Here is a 27326-nt window from a genome sequence, read left to right on the forward strand (position 1 = left end):
TTCCCTGACCCCATCCAATCTGGAACTCAAACCACTGAGGAAAATTAACCAGGTAGGGGTGTGGGCTGCTCATCTCTTTCAGACCTTTAGTGTTTTAGATTTAGACTTTCAATGTCACATAAAAAAAGCTCTTGTGTTTTCTGTAAAGGAAGCCAAAATAAGCATAAAGAGATTCATTTTACCTAAAGCACCCGAGTCCTACCGCGCCATCATGGCCTGGAAACTACCAAGTCTCATAGAGAAACTAACAATTCCCTTCAGTCTCTTGGTTGGGACTTTGCCTTAGTCACTTTTCAGGCTCTATTAACTCAGTCTTTTGGTGTAAGCTCAAATAGTTCCATCCACAGTATGCATGAGTGGTAATTATATCTTCCTGTCAGTAAGCCAAGCATGTACAACAGAAAGAAACTTCCAGGGGATTATCACACGACACCTCCCCCTCCTTGCGTCTTCCCACCTTCTGCTGCCTTCACGTGTTTTCATGCCAACCCGCTGTAGATTAACCTTTTTCTTCTTTCACTTCTATCATTTTCCTTCATGTATTTTGCAGTTCTGTCATTTGATGTGGATACATTTAGAATTGTTTTGCTTTCTAGCCAAATTTCCTTGTTTTGGAGTTAATGTGCTGATAGTCACTTCCATTTTTCTTGGATTATTGTTTACATGGTTTATGTTTATATTCACTTAACTTCAATCTGTATAATTAAGTCAATAAATAGCATGCAGCTTGGTTATATTTTTGACTCCATCTTGTCAACCTGTGTCTTGTAATTTGTATATTTAAATCACTCACACATAATATAATTATAGCTATGTTAGGGATTAAGTCTGGAGTTCTATTTTTTGTCCTTTTGCTGTTTTCCATTATTTTCCTTTTCTTTCTTTCTTTTAAAGATTTATTTTATTTTTATCACAAAGTCAAATATACAGAGTCAGATATACAGAGAGGAAGAGAGACAGAGAGGAAGATCTGACCGGTGCTGCACCAATCTGAAGCCAGGAGCCAGGAACTTCTTCCAGGTCTCCCACAAGGGTTCAGGGTCCCAAACTTTTGGGCCATCCTCGACTGCTTTCCCAGGCCACAGGTAGGGAGCTGGATGGGAAGTGGAGCTGCCGGGATTAGAACCGGCGCCCATATGGGATCCCGGGGCTTTCAAGGCGAGGACTTTAGCCACTAGGCCACGCCGCCAGGCTCAGCAATTTCTTTCATACTAGCAGTAAAAAGAATAAAATACTTAGGGATAAACTTAACTAAGAAAAGATATCTATAATAAAAACTCTGAAACACTGATGAAACAAATTGAATGAGACACGAAAATGGAGCAATTCCCCGTGTTAGTGGATTCAAATAATTAAAATTATTGAAATGTCAACAAAACAAAGTTGTTTATACATTCAATGCTGCTGGAGACCAGCTCAGGCTGACTTGAGCGCTTGCAAAGGATGCGTGGATCGGCAAGAACACAAGAAGAGACGTGGACCGCTGCGGCATGATGCCCATAATGGACCACTCAGAAAAGTTGCTTTGTTTATATATCATCACAAGCTTTTGCACAACATTCAATTGCTTTATTTTCACTTCATTATAAAAGAATTATTACAAAAACAATCCTAAAAAAGTCGTTATTATTTTACTTCAGAGAAAATATTTTCAGCAAGCAATTACTTTTTCAAACCTGCAGTCACCTGGCTGAAGCCAGTTGGCAGCACATGCAGTTACATAGTGACAGGTGGCTTACTTATATCCAAAATCGATTTCCACTTAACATATACTAACTAATATTACTTAAAATATCAAGAGTACAGAATTAAAAGGAAAGCCTATGGATGAGAGAAATTTACAAACGCATATATCATAGATTCTTTACTAAATCTTATAATTAATCATGCATTAATTACCATCACCTTCACCTAGTGCTGATTCAATTGTTTTTTTTTTTTTTAAAGATTTATTTTTATTTTATTACAAAGTCAGATATACAGAGAGGAAGATCTTACGTCCAATGATTCACTCCCCAAGTGAGCCACAACAGCCGGTGCGCGCCGATCTGAAGCCGGGAACCAGGAACCTCTTCCAGGTCTCCCACGCGGGTGCAGGGTCCCAAAGCATTGGGCTGTCCTCGACTGCTTTCCCAGGCCACAAGCAGGGAGCTGGATGGGAAGCGGAGCTGCCGGGATTAGAACCGGCGCCCATACGGGATCCCGGGGCTTTCAAGGCGAGGACTTGAGCCGCTAGACCACGCCGCCGGGTCGATAAACCATCTTTTTTTTTTTTAAGATTTATTTTATTTTTATTACAAAGTCAGATATACTGAGAGAAAGAGGGATAGAGAGGAAGTGGAGCCACTGGGATTAGAACCAGCGGCCATATGGGATCAAGGAGAGGACCTTAGCCACTAGGCCACGCTGCCAAGCCCTGATTCAATTGCTTTTGTTCTTTTGCTAAAGGGCAGTGAAAGGGATCAGGGCAGCTCAGCCCGTCTACAAACAGAGGGTCTTTACAAGAAACTTCTTTATATCTTTATAAACTGTTTTCTTTCCCTAAATATAAGTGCCAATGTAAGGTAGACGTTTCAAACCATTTTCTTGTGGGGACTCACAACCTTTGTCTCCCTTTCAAAGATGCCCCAAATGCTTTCTGCTTTCCATGGTGATAAGCCAAAATGCGTCATTTTATGTAATGCAGCAGTTTGAGGCTGTGTGGTAAATAAACTGTTTATACCTCACGGTTGCCATCTGTTTCCAAAATATTATCAAGCCATTTCTTAAGGAAAACATTACTTACATTAGGGCAAGCTCCAGGAAAGGTGGGCGCATAACAGGATGTTTGGGGACAATGTGGGCTCAGTTGTGCTATTGTGTGCTTTTAGCTGTGTGCCATTGCCTTAAATTTTACCATAACATGATTGATCAGTTTGAGGTGTTTTATACCAGTTGCAGGAATCATTTTACATTTGCAGAAAAACAGCAACAGGGCCCGGCTTGATAGCGTAATGGTTAAGGTCCTCACCTTGAACACGCCAGGATCCCATATGGGCGCCAGTTCTAATCCCGGCCGCTCCACTTCCCATCCAGCTCCCTGCTTGTGACCTGGGAAAGCAGTCAAGGACGGGCCAAAGCCTTGGGACCCTGCACCTGTGTGGGAGACCTGGAAGAAACTTCTGGCTCCTGGCCTGGCTCCTGGCTTTGGATAGGCGCAGCACCGGACGTTGCAGTCACTTGGGAGTGAATCATTGGACGGAAGATCTTCCTCTCTGTCGCAATTCCTCTCTGTACATCTGCCTTTCCAATAAAATAAATAAATCTTAAAAAAAAAATTTAAAAAAAAAAGCAAAGAAAAACAGCAACAACACCCTCAGGAGAATTCTATGAAATATCAAAAAGGTGATCGAGTCATACACTGGGGTGAGGCAGCATTTGGTGATTCGAGACATTCTTCTGGGCCTTGCCATGTAGCCAGAAACTCCTCTAGGAGCGAAGCTAGTCACATCCTTGCTCCATCTGTCCCAACTGCATGGCTTCCCACACAATGCAATCCCTTAAAAAAAGCAAATAAACAAAAAATCCAAAGAACTAAAGAAAAAATCCTATAATTTGTATCGTAGCAAAAAGATTACAACTATTAAACAAGTTTTCAAAAAAATATTTATTTTTATTGGAAAGGCAGATGAGATTTACTGAGAGCAGAAGCAGAAGCAGAAGCAGAAGCAGAGAGAAAGCTCTTCCGTTCTTTGGTTCACTACTCCCCAAATGGCCACAACAGCCGGAGCTGAGCTGATCCAAAACCAGAAGCCAGAAACTTCTTCTGGGTCTCCTTTGTGGGTACAGGATTCCAAGGCTTAGGACTATCCTCCACCGCTTTCCCAGTCCACAATCGGGATGTTGGATGGGAAGTGGAGCTGTCAGGACATGAACTGGCACCTATGGGGGATCCTGGAGCTTCCCAGGCAAGGATTTAGCCATTTGAGCCATTGTGCTGAGCCCTATTTAATTCAGTTTTAAACAAAAAATAGAAAATTGGAAGCATAATGATACCTGATTTCAAAGCATACTACAGAGCTGTGGTAATTAAAACAGTATGATATTAGTGTAAAAGCAAACACATAGACTAATGAAAGAGAATAGAGATCTTGAAGCATACTCATCCATGAACAACTGATTCATTGACAAAGGCACCAAATATTTATAATGAAGAAAAAACAGTCTCTTCAATAAATAGTGTTAATATCATTAACCTTTGGTGAAAGGCAAGCCAAATCACAATGAGACATCTCACCCTAGTTTCAATGACTATTAAATGATCTAAAAAAATAGCAAATGTTAGTGAGGATGTGGAGAAGAGTGAACTTTTACGTAGTGTTTATTCTATATATGGAAAAATAATACACCATTGGTGTGGATGTCGACTAATACCAGCCTTAAAAGGACAGTTTAAAGAATTTTCAAAAATCCGTAAATCAATCTACTTAATGACCCAGCTATCCCAATATATATCTGAAGAAAACAAATCAGCATGTCAGAGGTACATACACACTTCATGTTTATGCTGGTGTGATTCAGAATAGCGAAGAAATGGAATCAGTCTATGTGTCCATCAATGGATGAATGGACAAAGAAAATGTGAAACACACACACACACAGAGGATGGAATATTATTCAGCCATAAAGAATGAATTTCTTCTACTTGTAGCAAATTGGAAGCCATCATGGTAAACGGTATAAGCTGAGCACTGTGTGTTCTTTATCACATGAAGAATACTGTGTATTACTCTTATTGATCACACGTAGAAGCTTCAAAAAGAAATTGATTCAAATGTAGAACAGTGATTATGAAACATTGGGAAGGGTGGGGTAACAGAGGGCAGCTTGATGATGGATAGCAGGATGGAGTTAGTTAGAAGGAACATGCTCTGGTGTTTGACAGCATGGCGGAGAGACTACACTTCTCATCAACCTATTATGTGTTTTATAAAGAACGAGAGAGAAACTCAAAGAGTCCAACAAAAAAAAATAATACAAGCTTGAAAATGCTAATTGCCTTGATTTATCAGTAGGTGCTGTATTAATATCTTGAAATGTCATGGCATACCTCAAAGATATGCATAATTATTACATGTTGATAAAGATGTATAAAATTCTTATTAAATGAAAAATAACTAAAATAAAAACAATTTTCATTATCATTTATCAATGGTATCTTTCAGTAATCTCTGTACCCTGTTAGATCCATTAGTGTTTATGAGTTACACTATAAACTTAACGTTTATTACAATACATAGGTGTCACTATTTTGCCAGATAAGTGGATATTACCCCTTCCTTTCACCAGTCCTTGGTTTGCGTATAATTTTCTTAACTGGTTCCTCTACAATGCAGTGAGAATCAGGAAACAGTGACATACTCATTACTTCAACTGTCAAACATAGTTTAGAAAGCTCAAGAAGAGAAAAAGTTTATTGTATTAACTCATTTTTTTCTTATAATGTGCTTCCTTTCTCCCTGATATTCAAGATTTCTTCTTTTAGCATTGTCTTTCTGTCTGAAGAACGTAGCCTCTTCTTGTAGCATAGTTCTGGTATGTCAAATTCTCTTTGTTTCTTTCCTCTGAGATTTCTCTTCCAGTCTTGAATGTTGCTTTCTTTGAATCTATGTATTCTGGATGAGCAATTCTTATCTTCCAGCACATAAAATTGTTGTGGCACTCTCTGACGTTTATAATTGCTGATGACATATCCACAGTTATCAACAATTTTCAATATCTTAAAAACATTATACTACTGTGCTGCTTTCAAGAATTTTTTCTTTCTTTCTTCTTCTTTTTTTAAAGATTCATTCGTCCCCTGCTGTAAGCAACTGCCTAGGTTGCATGTACCTAGGCAAGTGTTACACTGCTTGGAGAAAAGCAGTTAATAGCTGGCAGGGATCCTGGGCCTGGGTAATGACATATTTGTGTTAACTACACCAGTGTGCCAGCATAGTTCTGTATCTTCTTTCTTTCTTTCTTTCTTTCTTTCTTTCTTTCTTTCTTTCTTTCTTTCTTTCTTTCTTTCTTTCTTTCTTTCCTTCCTTCCTTCCTTCCTTCTTTCTTTCTTTTCCTTCCTTCCTTCCTTCCTTCCTTCCTTCCTTCCTTCCTTCCTTCCTTCCTTCCTTCCTTCCTTTTCCCCTTCCTTTCTTTCTTTTTGTGAGGATATGTGGGCAGATGCTGGCACACCAGCAGGCAGGGTCTGGGGACCCACCTGAGAGTGTGTGTGGACCCTGGATGGGTGGGCGAAGCCCAAGGCTGGTGCAGCATACTGCGGGAAGAACAGGCCCAGGGGGCTGTGGCTTGCTCAGGGTAGTGGATCTGCAGATGTGTGGGAGGGAGGACTGCTGAGGGAGAATGTGACAGGTGAGGAGTGACTTCTGGGGGACTTCCACCAACCAGAATAGGGTACTTGCAGGTAAACAAGGGGTTGAGACTGAGTGGGTTAGAGGAAAGAAAGCAGAGGAATTTTTGGAACCAAACCAATGCACCCACTCATGTGGGAGACCTGAGCTGAGATTGTTGATATCAGTCACCATCTACTGGTGCACACACAAAAGTTATGGCTGGGGAGAGCCTGCCTGGCAGGGTTCTATCATAATACCCAACAGTGAGTGTTGAGATAGGGTGGACCATGTTAAGCTGGGCCATGACACTAACCAGCATACGAGAGAACCAGGTCTGGGAGCAAATTCTATGGGGAATAGTGGGCTCACTCCTGTGGGACTGCCATACCAGCTGTTTTTCAAGGGCTGGGGATGGGGGTGGTTATGGACAGAACTAGACATACCATGGAACTTACCAACATTAATGGATACTGAGGTTGGGAACGGGCTGGGCTGGTCCAGGCTGTAGCACCTGCAGGCACACCCAAGAATTGTGTGTGGGTGGCTGACCAACTACTGCAACAAGCGTTGGCAATGAATATCCGGGCAGATGGAGATTATAAGGTGGACTGTTAGCGAGTGGATTCTGCAAAGATTACATCGCGATTGGAATGGTGGGATTGACAGCAGTTCGGGACTGTTGAACTATCAAAACCTCTTGAGAACTTCATGGTGTTGTAAATTTCTATTTTTCTTCCTGTTGTTGATTTTGTGTTGTGGCTAACTGTGAAATGGAGATTATCATATCCAGTTGTGAGGATACAATGCAGTGGGCATCTCTACTTCCAGATCAAAGATAGATTCCAAATGAAACAGTTAATTACATCTTGACAATGGGAAGCTGGATTCTCTGCCATTGTACATGCCCGCAATGATGGACATATGACTGTTTATGAAGAACCATACTATAGTAGTAATGTGTATATATATAGTATATATAGTAATAATAATAATAGGAGAATTCACTGGGGAAGAGGGGATTTGAGGTGGGGGTAAAGGCCTATGGAACTATATCATAAAATGATAATAATAATAATTAAAAGATTTTTTAAAAGATTTATTTATTTTATTACAAAGTCAGGTATACAGAGAGGAGGAGAGACAGAGAGAAAGATCTTCTGTCCGATAATTCACTCCCCAAGTGACTGCAACGGCCGGTGCGCGCCGATCCGAAGCCGGGAACCTGGAACCTCTTCCAGGTTTCCCACGCTGGTGCAGGATCCCAAAGCTTTGGGCCGTCCTCTCCTGCTTTCCCAGGCCACAAGCAGGGAGCTGGATGGGAAGTGGAGCTGCCTGGATTTGAACCGGCGCCCATATGGGATCCCGGGTCGTTCAAGGAGAGGACTTTAGCCGCTAGGCCACGCCACCGGGCCCAGTTAAAAGATTTTTTTAAAAAAGAAATGGATCAAACTGACATTTTCTTTTTTCTTCTCTAATGTCATCAGATCTTTTCTCCAACTATGATAAAACATATTAATACTAAAACCTAACAGTTCCCCTACTACACTTCAATCTTAAGGTTGGAAACCGTATTAAGGAACATAACTTTGTGGCCGCGTGGCCTAATGGATAAGGCGTCTGATTCCGGATCAGAAGATTGAGGGTTCGAGTCCCTCCGTGGTCGCATGCTTATTATTTGGATCCTCACCAGTAAGTAACTCTTGCATAGCAGAAATGTATAAGACTTGATCCAGTATTATCGTTACACTTTGGTGATAGTTATAACAGGAAGCATCACGACTACTTTTGAACTCACCAAAGATGGGGAACGTGGCTAATGTTGCTTCCTGATTATGCTCTGGGAAAGCCGGGAAGGATGGAGGCTCCTGGCTTCACATCGGCTCAGCAACTTTGCGTCCACTTGGGGAATGAATCAGCGGATGGAAAATTTCTTTCCCTCCTTTCAATAACTTTCAAATAAATACATAAATCATTCTTCTCTCTCTCTCAAAGGAAAATATCACAAGGAAAGGATTGTAAATCCTGCATTCCCGGGTTAAGGTCCTGATACACTTTTAATTAGGAAAAAAAGTATTTATTAACTGTAATAGCATTCAGTCCCTGCTCATTTTACCTTTCTCCCTCTTGTATTTTTAAGGTAAGAAAACCGCTCACAAATCAGTGGATTGACTGCCCGGTTTCTCACTACACCCAACGAGGACCCCGCACCGCGTCTGCTTTTGAACGCTTGCAGTCCCAGGACCAGAGCGCCACAGCCTCCATCCCCACGGGCTGGACAGTGGGGCTTTCCGTCGTTTTCTGCCTCCGATCCTGAAAATTCAGAGAACCGGCGGCCAGCCCTTCCCTCCTCCGCCGAGACAGCCTCCTCCCCGCACCTGTCTCCGCGCGCATCCCTCGCCTTTGCCTCCGCCAGCGGTTCCAGGCAGAATCCGCACCTGGACCTCTCCGTCCACCGCCCACAGCCAGCGGTTTAAGGTTTTCTCCCGTGTGGATTGAGTTTCACCAAGTTCTGGCTACTTCCTGTTCTCCAGGAATCGATGGGATTCCTTGAATTTGCGGGATTCTCCGGCCGTGTCCGGCCTCGGTGGTACTTTTCGCGCAAACAGCGTGGTCCGAAAAAGACGCTGTTTGGAGGGGAGCGTCTGGGTTTATCCTGGCTGCTGCTCCTGTGTGCTATTTCAGCCCCAGTACTCTACCTAGCAGATCTGAGACAAAGTAGCATTTCCAAATCCAGTGCTGGATGCAGCCCAGCGAGAGCCTGCAAACGTGAAGGCTCACCCAGCGATGAACTAAAGCCATTGCTTTGTACAGGTAGCCAGAACTTCCTGCCTGTGTAACTGAAATAATATATCCGTTTAGCAAAAAAATTCCCATGACCCCTCCCCTTGGCCCCTGGTAATCGTCCTTCTCTTTCCTTCTGTGGATTTGACTGTGTGAGTAACCTCACCTGTTAATTCTGATTTGTTTTATTTTGAGGAACCTCTGTACTGTTTTCTACAGGGGTTCCACCACTTCACTTTCTCATCCCATTTTGTGAAGTCTTCAATGTCTTCACAGACTCAATAACTTTCTTTTTTTTTTTTTTTTTTTTAGTAAAAGCCATCCTAACAGGTGTTAGGTGGTATTTGATTTGCATTTCCATGTGGAGGAGTGATGACTTTCAGACTTTTTTTTTAGGAATATCTGCCGTGGAGAAATGTTTACTTAGGTCTTTTGGCCATTTTAAAATTGGACTATTGTTTTCGTTTTGCTATTGAGTTGCCTTCATTTTTGAAATATATGATTAAACTGTAAGCATTGTTTTCCCACTCGGTCCACAGGTTGGCTTTTACTCGGTTGATTGATTCCTTTGCTACTCACATGCTTTTTAGTTTGATGTAGCCCCACTTGCCTGTTTTCGCTTTCATTGCTAGTCTTTTGGGTGTCATACCCAAAGAATCATTACTTTGACAAACACCTAGAAGATTTTCCTTTGTTTTCCTTGGGGTCTTACAGTTTAGGGTCTTAAAATCATTTTTAATCTATTTTCATTTCTGTCTGTGTATAAATATCTTATCTTCCTACCTGGATCTATGACAAAGTTTTAAATTTTTTTGTGAAAAATTAAATGAAAATAATAATACAGATGTTTGGCATGGAATCTTGAAGTCCATCGGAATGTTGGCGCAACAGGGTTACCATGACTGCCACTGAATCCCAAGTACCATCTTCTGGAGGTGTTTGGCAGCTTCATGGGCTGGGAAAGGACAGGAAACTCGGAAGATACACTGGAATTGGGGATCTTCCCTCAGCTTGATTTGGAGCTGAACACAGCTGGTTAAAAGCAGAACTAGATGTTGACTTTGAAGATGCAATGATTTCTTGGTTCAGCGTGCGCTTCTCCTGGTGACAAGAGCTAGTTTTTTAGGTTTTAAAAGTCAAAATTACATGTCAGGACATAAGACGTAAGGCACCTACATTGAATACCACAAGAGCAGGTCGACCCCTTGCCGGATGGGGGTGTAGCTCAGTGGTAGAGCGCGTGCTTAGCATGCACGAGGTCCTGGGTTCAATCCCCAGCTCCTCCATGTCGTGTGCTAACTAAATTAGGAACTGTTGTAGTTCCATTTTTGCATCAGCTGTGGCTGCTTCACAATGAAGTACCTTCCTGACTTTGAAGATCACCCACGAGCACGGGACCTGTTGTCTTTTGCTGTCATTTCTCAGTATTGTTAATAAGCCTGGGTTGGGAGAGAAGAAGGAAGGGATCAAAATACAGATTCCCTGAAGTATTGTAGTACCCAGAACTCCAGTACTTTCTTATTGCCCGTGGCTTTTGACAGCTGCCTGAGATTCATTGAGGCGTGTGAAGGTTTATACAGTGAGTTTACAGAGAGCAAGAGGAAAGCGATGAACTATGAATCCGTGTCAGGCAAGAAAGGACAATGGTCCCAGCTGGTTTTCCTGATCTGTCTGTGCTGTACCCCAGCAGGAGGCAAGGGAATGAAGGTTAAAGGGAAAGAAAGTTCATTTCCCTACACTGTGGAGGGCCTGAGGTAGCCCTGGCAGGTTCTGAGGCTTTACCTGGCTAAGTAGATTCTGTCCTGAGCTTGTGACTGACACTGCTTCCTCTCCTGGCTCGGGAAGTCGTCACTATCATCGCTGAGACTGAGAAAAATGGGCCTGATTCTAAATACAAGCAACTTACGGGTATGTTCCTACCTCCCAGGCAAACATCTTTGGTTACATCTGACTTTGGGACCTTTGTTGTGGTTTTATTATTGTTGTTGTTGTTGTTATTATTATTAATGTATTCAATGTAAAAAACAAAAAACCCCAAGTCCAGAAGGAAAACGTCTAGTGTTTCCCAACGCACCTGAATGTTACTTCAGCCACATGCCGTGAGTGAGAGGGCGGTAGGGAGCTGACGAGTATCTTACTATTGTGTACACTTCCAGTGTCTATTTAATACGAGGGTACTTCGAAAGTCTGCGGACATGTTCCCATGAACTTTTTAAAGTGTTGGATGGAATTCCTTGTTGCTTGTTCTCTGTTAAGTGCAGAGAATGAGGGCGTTTTCAACATTGACGTGGCCGAGGCTTGGCTAAGTGCCTTCCTAGGTTTGGCTGACGCTCATCCACCCACCTGCGTAACGTCCAGCACCTGCAGAGCTTCCAGCCACGGCACTCTGCAGAGGCTGCGGTGGAGCGGGAGGAAAGGCGAAGAAGCCAGAGCCAAGCCGTCCTGCTCCGCACCTTAACGAAACTGAGAAATTGCGAGGGAAATTAACCTGAGCCGCACTGAACCCCCGTCCCCAACATTTCCTTTCTTTTTTCTGTTCTACTGTTTAGTGACTCCACTAAGCCGAAACCAAAGCGAAAGGGCCCGTTAGTTTGGCTGCATCCTTTGTGCTTCTGGCGGAAAAGAGGAATATTGATAATAAGAACAAAAGGAACAAACTTAAAGTGGAGGAGCCGGGGGTTGAACCCGGGACCTCGTACATGCGAAGCACGCGCTCTACCACTGAGCTACACCCCCTTCCGCAAGGAGACCCCCGAAGCATTATCTATAAAGTAACTTCTTTGTTCGTTTTTCTGGTGGGAGGAATTCTGCTAGAGTAAATTGCATCGTTGAAGCAGTGCGTGCTATCTTTCACCAGGACATCATGAGAGGAAACTTTTCCGCTCGTGTGGGCCAGCTCAGAGCTCTCTTACAGGCAGACGGCGCAGTAGCTGCTTGCAAAACCCAGGCGAGGTGCTCCCCAGTCTCCAGGCAGCCGCCAACTTCCTCGAATAACTAAACTAGACAATTGCACTTCTCCCACGTGGTGCCGCGTGTTCTGCCAACATTTACTTCCAAGCAGACACTCCCAGTCCTCCTGAGATTGTCCTCAGTTCGCTGCACGCCGCCATCTCTAGTCGCCCCTTGCCCCAGTTCTATACAAACAACCGATTTCAGAATAAATGCAAACACGCTCTTAAAAACCCCACGGTCCCTAAACAACTGACCTTATTCTGGACCCGGAGAAGGAAGCGGGCAGCCGCCACCGCAGGGTGGCCACGCAGGGTCGGGGAACGAGCGAAGTTCTACCACAGTGGAGCCGTCGGCTCCACACAAGGATAGGTGGCTGAGAGGAAATAAAGTCACAGTGCCCTGGGAGTCTTTTCAGAGTGTCGTCCACGAACGCCAAAGCGCAGGCGGAGTTGGAGCAGCGGGGACGCGGTGGGGTGAGGCCGAGCTCTCACTCCGGCCTGGGTGCTGGACGTTTTGCGGGAATGGCCCCTCGCCTCCAAGACGCGTGTCTCGCTGCTTGGAGTGCTTCGCGTGACCCTGCCAGAGGCATGCAACTGCTCCCTCGAGGTTTGCACCAAGCGGCTTAGCATTCGGAACACAGGTGTTTGTTTGCTGGTGATGGAAAGAAACCTTGAAAGTGCGCTCTCAGAAATGGTTGTTGGAGAAAGTGGATTCGGAAGTGTGTGTGTGTGTGTGTGTGTGTGTGTGTGTGAAACTAGAAGTAGGCTTCGTCTTAGCAAAAACTGTGGACCTTTTAAATCGTTTCAAGGGATTCCTGATTTTAGTGTAGAACTCTTCAAACCCAGCCTTGGCTGTGGACCTCTCTCGCTTTTCTACCCATCCATTCTCTTTCCGTTAATCAGTCAACTGTGATGTGCAACCAAAAGAGCCTGTATCACTCTCCTGTTCCTTTGTGTTTGGGGGTGCTGATACCGTAAGATCAGTAGATGCCAGCAATATAAAACTGAAGTAGGTCAGTTTTAAAGTCAATCTCTTGGTGATGGGCTTACCTCGGGGGGTGAGCAGGGGAATGAGTGATTTAAAAGGATTTTTAAAACAGAAAATTTGAATGTTTTATTGAGATGCAATGCTGTTGGGGTGAAAAGGAATGAAGAGTTGAAGATGACCTGTAGTCTCCCGCATACTTAGGCTACACGAGTGTTCTACACGACTCATATTTCTTGAGTCAAAAAGTTGGGCATGGTCTGGCTTGGCATCGCTCCAGCTTCCCTCCGGGACACCTGCCGGGATCGCTTACTGCTTTGCCCTTAGTTCATGGCTGGGCTGGGCTCAATACTCCTGCGTGGCTTCAATCATGTGTCTGCCGTGTCAGTGCCACCTGGCGTAGTTTTCTTCTAGTTGTTCTCTGTGCTCCAACTTAAATTTCCTCATAGCATATTGACCCGAGTATTCAGATTTGCTGTATGGCAGTTTCCAAAAGGGCTATTCCTGCAGAAGTGAAATAGAAACTGCGAATGTATTTGGCCATTGATGAATGTAAATGACATCAAAATCACAGGCCGTCAAAGGAGAACCCCTTCTACTATCCCCACAACCTGGATTAGCAAGAAAACAGGGAGAAAAAAAGGTGACCACGAAGTAACATTGAACTCTCAATATTTTTGTTGGTGATCAGTTGATTTACCCATCAAATCATGGAGCTAATTTATGCCCAACATGGCAACTGCCAATATTAAAATGAAAACCATATAATAGGGTCAGAAACTTTTCATTCATTTCTTAAAAGCTATCGCCTGCTCAAGAGACTAGTCCTAAGTGGATTAACATTCTGTAACACGTGTAAGGAGGTATGATGCTTTCTGAAATCCCTTTTACTTAAAATTAAAGAACTGCAACATGAAAAAAAGTGACTGAGGTATGCAATGGGACTTCGGTGGAAGTTATACTACCAGTGACTGCACTGGAGACGGAGCTTCCCAAGCTAAGAACAAAACTCAACAATGAAGTTTGGATTGATCACAGAGGAAAATGCCAGCGAAGAGTCAGAAAGGATGCTGTAATTAAATGCTTGAATTGGAAGCAATGAGAGGGTGCCTGCTCCAAGATGGAGAGAAACTATTTCTTTTCAAAACAGGAAATTTTCTTTTGACACATAATCTTGAATTGTTTGCTAGTAAGTCTTCTGTTATAATTTTTTTTATCCTACAGGTTTGAACACTTTATATTCAACAGGAAGACTGAACTATCCAGTGTCTGTCACCGTAGGAGTATTCTTTTTTCTTTTTAATATTGCTTACATAGTTGAGAGGGATGCATGCCTCTGATTAGAGTAGGGAGGGTCAGGCATGGAGGAAGGTGGGTGGCACAAATGTTTCAGTTCTTTTTCTCCTGTGACCACACAGGAGGGGATTCTCATTATTCTCAAGCTGCGTCAGCACCTGGGGACGGGAGATAGCCTTCAGATGACACCTTAGAGACCCTGATGTGGGGAAGAGTGTCCTAAGGGTGTTACTTGAGTGGTTTTGATAGTTCTGAGAAGTGGCTGGTTTTATTGCTCCAGGGTTGAGGAAATCTTTTCAAAGTCTATTGGTTGACATAGTTGACCTTATTGCATCCACAGACCCAGGAACATGCTGCAGTGCTCGGCCAGGAGAGTTATCCAAACTACTCTGCTTTTCATGCTCTGACAAGGCAGCCAGCATCCCCTCTGGCCTGGATAAGCAGGATACCATGTCCCCTTGTGCATCTTGCAATGTTGGCCACTGCACGGGCTGAGGAGACCCAGTCCCAATACAGACACTCCAGGAGTGGGCCACTCATGCATCCTGTGTTTTTCCCTGTGGTCAGGGTCTGAGTCCAGACGTTCAGCTGGGGAATGGAACCTTGCCTGGGGATCTCAGATTTGACGTTTGTGTGTGCCAGCCAGTGCAGGTTCAGGTTTGTTCTGTCAGCTGCATTTGTTAAAGCACATACTGGTCAGTTCCTCCTCAGCCCCTTATTTCACAAGAACAAAAAGGTGCTAGGGTCCGGCTCAGCCAGCCTGCCTCAGACTCACTCTTCAAGCATACCATGGCCTAATCTGGGTGACTCCCAGGAATCTGCACCAGGCCTGCCCCCAGCCTCAGTTTTTGAATGAGTCAGCCTATGCTATAGCCTAGCCCAGCAGGCCTACATCCCATCCTGCTCTTGTGCACACCCGTGGGTGCTGTGGCTTAGCTCCGCCTGACCTGCTTGTAGACCCAGCCCTCAAAATGCCAACATGCACTGCTGCCTTGTCAAACCTGACCTGCCCCCAGCTCCGGTTCTTGTGCTCACCAGTGAGAGGCACAGCCTAGCCGAGGAGTGCCCACAGCTCCCCTGCCAGCTTTGCTTCCAGCCCTGGAGCTTGTGCCTGCCAGGGGGTACGGCGGTCTAGCCTGATATTGATTTCATCAAAGCCAAGGTTTCTTTATCTGAATAGTGTTGTTCATCTTTGGGGGTGAGCATCAGTTTGCCTCCAAAAATACCGCCAGATGTTACTCTTCGCTGCTTTTCCAGGCTCATACTAAAGAAGCAAGAATTCTTGTGCAGATTCACATTTTATTCCAGGTATATGACAAAACTTCATATATAGCTGTGTGTCCAAAGCATTTAATTTTTAGCCTGCATTATTTTTTCAGGAATGGTTGGGATCCTATACATAGCACCTTCCTTTTTTCCACTGCTAGACTCTTTCGGATTAGCACTTACAGCTAAAGAAATTGCACATGGATCTGCTATTTTTTTTTTTAAGATTTATTTTATTTTTATTACAAAGTCAGATATACTGAGAGGAGGAGAGATAGAGAGGAAGTGGAGCTGCCGGGATTAGAACCAGTGGCCATATGGGATCAAGGAGAGGACCTTAGCCACTAGGCCACGCTGCCAAGCCCGGATCCTCTATTTTTTGCCCATCTTCATTTTAGCATCTTATGTAATAGTGTAGAATGGCTGTCCATACAAAAAAGCTCATTATGGCTGCCCAAGTGAAAAAGCTCATTAATTAGATAGCGATCATGTGTTAAATAAGCGTCTACTTTCTTTTGTTTTTATTCTCATTTCTTCCTCTTGTTATCATGGCAATCCTTTTAGCTTTTATTGTAAGTTGGGGGGAAAAGTATAAATAAAGTTAGGAGAGTAAAAAACGTGTGTATGATACAAAATGAGTTCTAGAAAAAGAAAACTGGAGGTGCTGGGTATCGAACCCAGGGCCTTATACATGCAAAGCATACGCTCTACCACTGAGCTACACCCCCATCCCGCAGGCTGAGCTTTTGGTGGTGTAGTAGAAAATATTAGATCCTCTCTAAAATCAAAAACAACAAAAATGAACATTCCGGTCACTGCAGGTATAGTTTAAGAAAGTTGTAACATTATATCTTCATCTTCTCTTCCAGAGTCTTCCATCCGCCTGTTCACTCCTCAACCGACCGTAATGGTCGGAGCTCAGCCCATCCAAAGTCAGGAGCCAGGAGCTCTTCCGGGTCTCCCACGTGCATGCAGGGTCCCAAGGCTTTGGGCCCTCCTCGACTGCCTTCCCAGGCCACAGGGAGCTGGGTGGGAAGCAGGGCAGCTGGGAAAGAACCGGTGCCCATACGAGATCCTGGCGTCCGCAAGGGCGGTCATTGCACCAGACCTAGAGATGATTCTAAGAATTTCTTAGTTTATAAACTACTCCTGAAAAACAACAACAACAAACAAAAAACAATTCAGTTGTAAAATGGTAAAAATGTGAAATATTTTCCTGAGAAAATCATTTCCCAAACTTTTCTTATCTCCAGAAAATAATAATAATTAGGCTATAGGGTCTTATATTCTTATAAATTGAATTTCTTTAATGATCTGACCCCATAAAGATTTCCGCACCCGCGGAAAGCAACAGATATCAAGTCTTTGCAAAATGACAACTTTATTTTACACAAACAACACTTCAGAGTTTTGAACCTACAAAACTCAAAATAAATTACTGGAAAATAAAAGTTGGGAAACACCCCCTTGTGTAGCCGGAATAGCTCAGTTGGGAGAGCGTTAGACTGAAGATCTAAAGGTCCCTGGTTCAATCCCGGGTTCCGGCAGGAGAGTTTGGTATTTTGCCCAGAGAATTCAGTTTAGAGCACTGAACTTTAGGAACCAAGTCTAACCTTATACTGCCCACGTATTTCTCAGTAAAAGACTACAGCTTCAGTACTTAGTAAATTTATACTTCATTAAGTTGTATTGCATTCTTAATTTGACAGAGTTGATGGATATGTGCAAAAAAAAATGTGTTAAAGAGTGAGGCACCGCAAAAGTGGCCCCCTTTGGGAGGCACCGCAGTATGAGGGGTGCGGGGAAGAACGCCCTACGACAAGGGGTTCACAGCGCACCCGACAGCTTCCTTACACAACATGTCAACATGTGAATGGCTGCGGGCTAATCAAGCTCTAGATATGGGCACAAACATTTGAAGTTCTCATGGGTTACAAAATACTAAACTTTATTTTTCTCTCTCTTTTTTAAAATGTAATATCCTGTGTTTGCTTCCACAGCTGGCATACTGACACTGGAATGCTGTAAGAGGTTGGTACCCGGGCCATTTTCAGGCTGACACGCAAATAGGGGGAGTGCTCTACACACATGGGTGCATTTATCTGTCTCTACTCCAAAGGATAATTTTATCTTGCAGACGATAGGTCCCAACCTGGGGTAGACCCTACTGCCAAAGCCCAGATGGTCCTGGAGGAGGCACAGTTTTTGGTAACTCCTCCCAAGAGCAGAACTGAAAGGTCATGAATGCAGGATCATCATTCATGATATAATCACTACTGCTCAAGAATGAATTGTCCACAGTCCAGACCACTGAGTAAAATTTGCTTTCTAGGATGTGCGGTTCCAAATGAGGGAAAGACAAGCAGCATTTCAACTGTAGGTTTGACAGAGCAGAAGAGAAATTCTGTGGATATTCCAAGGAAGTTTCAGAATCATAATGGCATGTCAAGAAACTCAGAATTCCAGAGTTGCAAGCTCATTCTGTTGTTTCCATCAAGCTTACATTCAGGAGGACTTGTCTCCCAATCCTGACTGCGCCCCCTCAGTCTTCACTGTGGGTTCAGGGACCCGCTTCTCCACAACTCAGGAGACGCCACCCCCTCAGGGAGCGGACTGCTTATTATACATTTCAGTGAGATTGACTGGCAGGCATCTTTGTCATAGTCATACCCAACTTTTCTCCTTTTTTGTTTTTTTACTACCTCTAGTCACAATTCCCCAAGCACATCAAGTGCCCAAGAACAGGAGATGCCGCTTTTCTTTGTAGGCACCGTGCAAGTCACCACCATCCATAGAAGGCGAGTTAGTCTTTCCCGGCAGACGTTCTAAGCTCATGCTTCCCCGCCCCTTTTTAAACGAACAGGTTAACAATTCTATGACCGCAAACATTGGGACCATCGGATCTCTCTTCACCCTTCAAATTAGTCTTGAGTTTAGCCGTGCGACTCTTGTAAGGGCCTGCCCCTTCCGCTAGGTGCCTTCCTCATGTTGTATCTGTGCCTACACTAGGACATAGTGGAGGTAGCTGCAATAATTACTTGTGATTAACTTTAGGACAACCGACCTTCAGACTTGCAGCTGATTCTGTGTTTTTTTTTTTTCTTTTCTTCCCATGCAGCACATCCTTCTGTCCACATGTGTTTGATCAGGACAATCAAGCGTTCCTCCTATGGTTTCCTTTTAAAGCCTTGAAAACCAGTGAGTGCTCAAATAAATAGCTTTGCAAAACTTCATCCCAAGAGCTCCACCTCTGCGTTCACTATGCAATGGTCACAAAGATGCTCTCAGACCGAGGAGTGCCTTGGGAGCAAGCAGGCTGATGGCCAGGGTGGGGTTGTGTGCGCGGACGCGCAGGGTCGAGGCGGCGCCGGACCCCTCGGGGTGAAGCCCTGGGCCCCCCAGCACCGCCCCAGCGGGAGATCCCTGGCTTCCAGTCCCGCCTTTGGAAGGACCGCGGCCGGTGGCCCCGGGGTCTCCATAGGGAAGCTGTCGTAGCCCCCTTTGCTGAAGTGTTTTCCTCTGGCTCGGGGACCAGTCTGGAGGCGCCACGGCAAAGTCAGGCAGATCGCGAAGAACAGTGACCCCGTGCTTCTGGTAACGCTCTTCCGCAGCGTTCGGGCGCCTCCCAGCGCAGTGGAGATCCCGAGGGGGAAATAAAGCCAAGCACATAACAGTTATTTCCGAGTGAAATACAATACAAGTACTTCCTAATAAGAAGAAATCAGATACGTGCTTTGAGGGCCCCGTGGCTTAGCTGGTTAAAGCGCCTGTCTAGTAAACAGGAGATCCTGGGTTCGAATCCCAGCGGGGCCTTTCTAGGGTGAATGTATCCCTTTGTAGGGTCTCTTTTCTGCCTCTGGACACTTCCCTTACTTTCCATTGTCTGTGAACCTTGGTAACAAAACCAGAATTGGTCTTGGTACATTCCCTCAAGGTACAACCAAGATTGTATGACGGTTTTGAAAACACGTCTTCCACCTGGGTTTTCCTGTAGTATGGCGTCAAATACTCCAATCTTCACATTTCTCATCACAGCCAATGTATTTTGAAAATCATTCACTCCTGCTCATTGATTCAAAAGGCAGAGAGAGAAGACAGAAAAGTCATTTGTTTATATGGTCCCAAGAGCCAGGAGCTGCGAGTTCTGTCTGCTCTCACATGAGTGACAGGAAATCAACTGAGTCATTGCTTGCTGCCTCCCAGAGCACACGTTAGCAGAAGTCTGCACCGGTAGCACATCCAGGCCTGGAATTCAGCACTTTGGGGTGTAGGTACAGCAAATTGTGTTGTGCTCACCTTACCAACTCCTGCACCAACACAGTTTCTTCATGAAAATGTTTTAAATAAAATGAGATGATGATGGAGGACATTTCCAGCCTGCTCGTCGGTGTAAGGAACTGTTCAGTGTGCAAGGTAACTACACAGTTGTTCTTTGCAGGAATCAACGCTAGCATAAAGTGATGGGAGGACAGCTTCATGAATAACCAGCATGTACAATTACAGGAGAGGATATTGTCTAATGAGCTGAGAAAAAAAAACCCAATAATTTGCTACAGCCTGAAATCTGCTAAGACCTGTTATAACTAGTTACGGTAAAATAATGACTGGGACAGAAAAAGGCTTAATTTAACATTTGGTTAAATTTTTATTTTTAATTTTTGAATTTTATGGTACAATTTCATATAGGCTGGGATTCCCTCCCCCAAAATCCCACCCACCGACAGATTTTCCTCATGTTGCTACAATACTATAGTCCTTCATATGGAGCTATAATTCCATCAGTCTTTAATTTAATAGTTTAATCCAGTGAAAACATAAGCCCATAGTTATGCTTCTTTGTGAAAAATATTTGAGTGGGTTATGTGTAATTAAAAAGTAATATCAGCACTGAATTTGGTTCATTGTGGCGGACCTAACCATCATCACTCCTACAAACTGTCATTAGAAGCTAGAAGCTGAAAGACATCGCTGGCCTCCTGACATGGAAGTTCAGTGACTTGGCAAAAAGTTATGCCTTTGGGAATTGGCGCTGAGGCTGAACATTTTTGAATGGGAGGAATTGTTTTCAACAAATGCCATCAGCTTGTATTTCAGATAGGATAATGTTTTTCCATGAATTGAACCCAAAATTACAGAACAAAACAGTAACTTACCTTATGGTAAAGTCATTTTGGTCAAATAAGTCAAATAAGAATCACAGTCCTTATTTGAAGGGTAGCAGAGATGTAAGGTTGCTAAACACTTGAGCATTTAGCAGTGGCCTCTTACTTTATGTGACTTAACTTGGCTTCTTCAAAGTGGCAAAGGACTTGCAGCAAACACTGAAGTTAATTCAAGCCAATCCTCTCCTTGAGATAACTCTTTGGCTAAACAGACACAGCCTTCTATTTCCAGGAAATCTCTCACTTTGCATCCTATTCTCCCTCTAAAATATTTCCTCCTGTTTAAGTTTGAATACAAAAGCCATTTTTTAATCTTTTTTTTATTAATTATTATGCATTATGTGACAGTTTCATAGGCTCTGGGAATCCCCCCACCCCTCCCCCTCCCCATGCCCCTGGTGGATTCCTCCACCTTGATGCAGCATTACAGTTCAAATTCAATCAAGATTCTTTCCTTGCAAACATATACCAAGCATAGAGTCCAGCTACTTATTGTCCAGATGGGTTGAACAGCTTCTTGGGGAGACCATTTCTGGTCTGAAGTTAGAGCTGGTAGAATATCATCACAGTCAATTAAGAGTCCCAATATAACATCAACAGCGATTTGTAACATTATGGAATTGACATGGTTTTGCGTAACCAGTATGTTAAAAAAAAACAAAAAACAAGTTCTTAACCACAACCTATGATTTGCTCATTGACATTTCACTTTTAGTTTATATACAGGACCGGCTGCTATATACCTTAAAATGGCTATAAAGTACCATTCAGCTGTCTCGTGTCTATTTCATTTTAGTATTTAGCCATTTGTTGTGTTGAAGTATAATTTTGCTGATCTTGGCAGATTTTAGGATAATCTAGACTGGCTTGTAACTCTAACAAGACATTTGTCGACAATTAAACAAAAGCTATTTTATATCAGCAACTGGACTGCATGATCAATTTTACGCTGATTCATCAAGGTTATCACCATTATTAGGATCCCAGGGGAGTGGGTACAAAGCTATTGTCTTAAACCAATGCACGTGAGATGTCTCGGCCCTCTTTCCATGCTTCTATTGAAGCTCGGAGCTCCTGCTCCCATCCTCTCCTTTTTCCAACCTTTTGGAGAAGTGATGCTCTCCAATCATACCCAGAGTCTGAGTTCAGGACAAGGAGAGGAAGAAACAAGTGTCCCTGCACTGTTTTGGCTTAATTCACTTTGAGGATCCTCAAAGGACAGTAGCTCTCTGTGGTGAACGAGACTGCTGCGTCCTCAGCCCACACCGGCCCTGTGTGACACCCGCTCCTGCACATGCTTGGGAAGGGCAATGCGACAGGAAAGTGGCTTGCTGCTTTGGTAATGGCGCTCTCTCCCACTCTGGTCATCCTGGGACGGTGACCCGGGCACTTTCCCAGACCATGGACCCTGCTGTTACGGAACCTGTCCTGTCCTTCATGACTGGAGAATCCTGCAGTCTTCATGTCAGGAGAGAAGCATTGATCTCACCAAATGAATTTTCCAAATCCAGGACTGACTCCTCATACTAGTTGGAGATGTATGGAAGATGAGGCAGAGGTATATTTCCGTATCTTAGGAGATCCCTTGCAAGTCTGTAAAGACTTGAACTCTGAATTTTCCCATTGCTTGGTTTTGCAGAGCATCAAAGACGCTAGCCTTCACAGCAGTGAGTGCTCAGAGCGACTGAATAACAAACATGGGGACAGAAAACACTGAAGAGGAAAGGCCAGCACTGGGGAGATGTTGGCTAAGAGTTTCAAGGGGTCTGTTGTACAATATACTAATATGGTCCCCAAAATATTTTGTATTAGAAAATGGTAAAGAGTAGGGCCCGGCAAGGTAGCCTAGTGGCTCAAGTCCTTGCCTTGAGTCGGCCTGGATCCCATATGGGCGCCGGTTCTAATCCCCGCAGCTCCACTTCCCATCCAGCTCCCTGCCTGTGGCCTGGGAAAAGCAGTCGAGGACGGCCCAAAGCTTTGGGATCCTGCACTCGCATGGGAGACCTGGAAGAGGTTCCTGGTTCCTGGCTTCAGATTGGCGCAGCACCGGCCATCGTGGCCACTGGGGAGTGAATCAATGGTTGGAAGATCTTCCTCTCTGTCTCTCCTCCTCTCTGTATATCTGGCTTGATTTGGTCTGAACTGGATTGACCCGGTCTAGACTGGTCTGTACTGGCTTGATCAGGTCTGGACTGGTTTGATCCGGTCTGGAATTGATTGACCGGATCTGGACTGATCTGGTCTGACCCGGTTTGATCCGGTCTGAACAGGTGTGACCTGCCTGGCATCGTCAGGGGCTGCTTCGGTGTCTGCACAAGCCCCCGTCCCTGAAAAGGCTGGCAAAGCCTGGAGCAGCCCTTTGAGATGCTTTCTTAACACCAACTGCTGTCTGAGACCCTGCTTGCAGTGCGCCCTCTAGTGCCAAAACAGCAACGCTGCAATAAGTGCAGGCAAACCTCAGTTTAGGGCGCCATCTAGTGCTACAACAGCAGAAGTGCCCACCAACTCCAAAAAATAAGCGAGTTGTTTAGAATCAAACAAAAACCACCAACAAAGCCAGATTGCAGCCTGGAAAAAGCACAGGATCCTTTAGAGCATGGACAACATAGTACTCCAACAAACACCAAGAGCGTTCAGGGACGGGCAGTGATCGGCACACTGGTTAAAGGCTCCCTAGGCATTCAGTGGGGCTCTGGTGCCGGACTCGGGCCTGGTCACTCAGGGTCACTGGCCTGCATCTGGTGCCTGTGAGGTGGGGGATCTGGCAGCCTGGCCTGGGGTCGTTAGGCCCACCTGCAAAAATATGTCCTCCTCAGTGAAAAAGGCAGAGAGCGAATGCAGACCCTGACACACAGGGAGGATATGACAGCACATTTGGTACCGTGGCAGGAGAACAGAACAAATTGGACAACTACCTCAGCCAAATGATGACAAAAACATCTGGGTGAATGAAGACTTGAGGTTGACCAAGCCACCAATGGACATTAGGAGGGCTACATCACCCTTGGGTCAGCGAAATCGACAACATTTCCGAACTATCCAAACCACTTGGGCAGAGCCCTCAGAACATGCACATAGCGGGACCCTGGGTGGATATCAGGTGGCGGTTTCCCCATCCCTGGGGACTGGAACATTTGTGAGGCCCTAAACCTCATCAGCCGGCATAATCCCATCAACCCTAATCTCATTTACAAATTCCTGGTCATTTACAAATGCTCTTCACATCCATCTGTACTAGAGCTGGTTATATTGGCTGGTGCAAGAGTATTTAAGCCCTTGTGAAAATGAGATAAAAGACACAGTGCAATTTAGAAAAGATGCATATGTGTATCTGAAGAATCCTCCTTGAGATTTTCTTCCAAAAACTGGAGTGATTAGAGCTTCAGGGTTATTGGATGTGATTTCAGCAAGAAAAGGTTTAAGAACATCACTTATCCATTGGGACTGACCACTTTAGGAGCAACTGTGTGCTACCCAGTTCAATCAGTAATAATTGCAAAGGTAACTGGGAAAAAGGCAGCCTCTACAAGCCAATAGCTTTATGAAGCAGTGAAAACTTGGGGAACACAAACAGATAAAAGAGTCACTGCCAGAACCTAGAAGCAAAAGCTAAGCTAGCTAGGTCGGTCGAGATAGAAGTACCTGGAAAAACAGCTCAAGCCCTGAAGCACTCAGAGCCTTTGTCAAGAGAACTCATTTCTGAAACAAAAACCAAATCAGAATTCACCTCAGGTGCTACACAGTTTATGGCTGACCTCAAGCTCCTGGACCACGGACAGTCCCATCCAGAAGATGGAGATATGTACAGCACTAGAAGCTAAAACAAACCACATAGAGAATGATCAGATGTGTGGCATTACAAATAATGATAAAAATCATGGAATGGGTAGTTGATGCATCCAGCAAATGTTAAATCAAGTTATTCCCTGAGATCTTCAAACGCACGGTTTGACTAGTCACATAAGTAACTAAAACACCAACCACGAATGCAATGCAAATATCAAATGATTGATGAGCAGACACCAGTGTTGGGTTTGCATTTGAAAACTTTAAAAGGTGTTTACCATAAAAAAGGTGTTATAGAGAAATAAGACCAAATGTAGATATGAACGCTAGTAAAACTAAAATCTGAAAAGGTGCACATGCATTCATTTATTTATTTATATATATTTGTTTGTTTGTTTATATATATTTATATATCTACTCTAGCGTTTCTAAGTTAGTGTCAGTTAGATTAGAGTGGTGTGTGGAGAGATGTGTTCTCACCTGTTTCGTTTTTTTACTTCCCAGCACTGGAATAAAATAACAATATTTTATGGCAAAAAAAAAAAAACCACCTAAATTAATGAGCACCAAGCTGATTTTCTCTGTTGTGCAGTATTCTCACTTAATAAAAAACAGCATGCCAGGTTTTTTTTGGAGTGGGGAGTAGGGAGTGGGTAGTGGACTTTATTGATAGTTACATGACAAGGTAGCTCCCAAATCCTCCCCCCCCTTATCCAGTGGGCCTGAGATAGACACTGTGAAAGGGGCAGATTCTCATTGGGCTGGGGACTGAGTAGGAGCAAGGACTCCCCAGTGGGACGACTAACTCCATCTGACACTGGAGGAAGAGAGAGTGCCTCAGCCACTGGGGAGCCATGAGGGAGTTGTCATACTTCTCTTGGTTCACGCCCATCACAAACCCAAGGAGCATCGACAGAGGGGCTGAGGTGGTGACCTTCTTGGGCCCGTCCTTCAGATGAGCCGCAGCCTTCTCCACTGTGGTGAAGACACTAGCGTACACCACATACTGGGCACATTGCCCCGTTGGATGTTGGTGGGATTTTGTTCCTGGAAGATGGTGATGGATTTCCCATTGGTGACAGGCTTGCCATTCTTGGCTTTGTGCTGTGGAATTTGCCCTGCATGGAATCATACTGGAACATGTAGACCATGTATGTGAGTTCAATGAATGGATTACTGATGGCCACAATGTTCACTTTGCCAGAGTCGAAAGCAGCCCTGGTGACTAGGCGCTGGATGCAGCCAAATCCCTTCACTCCGCTCTTCACCTTGTGTCTCAGGGAACCACGGGCACTGCATGAGATGCTGTGCCTGTCTGTCAAACATGCAGGAACAGAGAACCAGCATACCAGTTTTTGTCAATCACTGGGAAACCTGGATTTTCTTTTCAAATGGTTCAGTGACGTTAACATCCTGTACTCACCAAAGCGTCTTACAACTTGAAGCTTTTTTGTGGTCACCTGGTCTTCAGCAGTCACTTCAACCTACTTGCCTTTTAAAAAATAATATCAAAGCGAGCTGATCTGTGTGGAGGAAGCAGAGGGAGAAAATGGAAGTGAAATTGTTTCATTATGACCCAAATAGGTAGGGCTGAGGCTTGGACCTGGGTCACAGCCTCATTTGCTGCAGTGCTCAGGTTCCTGACCGCCCGGAAGTGAGCCCCTTAGCTGTCGCTCAGCGTCCTGGCTGTCTGCCACAGCTTTGTAAGATGCAGCGTTATAGCCTGGGGCAATGCTAGCAGACCCAGCACAGCACATCTGAAGCTCATTTCCTTTCCTTCTCCTCCACGATGGGCACTGCACAGTCTGAGCCTTCCTGAGGTTGCCTTTCCGTTTTTTTTTAAAAAACAATTTTATTTTTTAGAGCACTTTCAGGTTTAAAAGGAGAAGAATCTCTCTTATACATCATTTTTTCACACATGTGCAGCATCCTTGGCCATCTCCCACACCAAAGTGGTACCATTTATACCTATAAGTCTATCATGGCACCTGTATCGCCCAAAGTGGAGTTCACTTTCAATGGCACACTTAAATGGGGTTTGACACATGTATAATGACATCTATCCATCTTTGCGGTATTATACAGGACATTTTTCCTGCCCCGCAGCCCCTCTGTGTCTCATATATTTGTCCCTGCCTCCCCTATTACTCCTGGCAGCCACTGATGTTTGTCTTCTAGATAATTTGTCCTTTCCAGCTGTCATGTAGTTGAATCACACAGCATGACTAGCTTTTTGGTTTAGTTTTGTTCACAGATCATGCATGATTTGATAGCTCATTTCTTTTTAGAACTGAAGAATCATATTCCATTGCCTGAATGTACCCCAGTTTGCCCATTTACTTACTGACAAGTTTGAGCAATTATGCTAAAGCTGCCGTACACATGTGCATGCTGGGATGGATGCCACGAAAAATTTTTGCTGCTTCTTATAGTAATGTTTTCTTTCGTCAAAGACTATCAGATTTGTCTTCCAAGTGGTTGTACTGTGTTGTGTTTTTACCAGCAACAACAGTTTCTGCGGCACCCATGCTCATAAGTTAGGATTCTGGATTGAGACCATTGGAATAGGATCCTACAGCGTTCTGCTAATGTTGTCTCCCATTCTTGGGAGTGTGCCTTTGGCAGCGTTTTCAATTTTAACAAAGTCTAGCTTACTTCTTTCACGGATATTTGGTGGTGTTATTTTCACTTTTTAAGTATTGCTGTTCTCTGTTGTGCAGCTTCAGAAATA

At 44.2% G+C, this 27326-nt stretch overlaps 6 non-coding genes and 1 pseudogene across 6 annotated transcripts; 5 read left to right on the plus strand and 2 right to left on the minus strand.

Annotated features, from left to right (window-relative positions):
• The first annotated feature begins 7958 nt into the window (after positions 1–7958).
• On the plus strand, positions 7959–8031 carry TRNAR-CCG (transfer RNA arginine (anticodon CCG)). The gene has a single exon. It is a non-coding gene; the product is annotated as a tRNA-Arg (tRNA).
• Positions 8032–10363: 2332 nt separating this feature from the next.
• Positions 10364–10435, plus strand: TRNAA-AGC (transfer RNA alanine (anticodon AGC)). The gene has a single exon. It is a non-coding gene; the product is annotated as a tRNA-Ala (tRNA).
• A 1378-nt stretch (positions 10436–11813) lies between these two features.
• On the minus strand, positions 11814–11885 carry TRNAA-CGC (transfer RNA alanine (anticodon CGC)). Its single transcript has one exon. It is a non-coding gene; the product is annotated as a tRNA-Ala (tRNA).
• A 4418-nt stretch (positions 11886–16303) lies between these two features.
• On the minus strand, positions 16304–16375 carry TRNAA-UGC (transfer RNA alanine (anticodon UGC)). Its single transcript has one exon. It is a non-coding gene; the product is annotated as a tRNA-Ala (tRNA).
• Positions 16376–17121: 746 nt separating this feature from the next.
• On the plus strand, positions 17122–17194 carry TRNAF-GAA (transfer RNA phenylalanine (anticodon GAA)). The gene has a single exon. It is a non-coding gene; the product is annotated as a tRNA-Phe (tRNA).
• Positions 17195–17828: 634 nt separating this feature from the next.
• Positions 17829–24630, plus strand: LOC101526283 (MICOS complex subunit MIC27-like; annotated as a pseudogene).
• Positions 19387–19460, plus strand: TRNAT-AGU (transfer RNA threonine (anticodon AGU)). Its single transcript has one exon. It is a non-coding gene; the product is annotated as a tRNA-Thr (tRNA).
• Positions 24631–27326: the final 2696 nt, after the last annotated feature.

This window comes from Ochotona princeps, chromosome 1, assembly GCF_030435755.1.
Source record: "Ochotona princeps isolate mOchPri1 chromosome 1, mOchPri1.hap1, whole genome shotgun sequence".
Taxonomy (NCBI): domain Eukaryota; kingdom Metazoa; phylum Chordata; class Mammalia; order Lagomorpha; family Ochotonidae; genus Ochotona; species Ochotona princeps.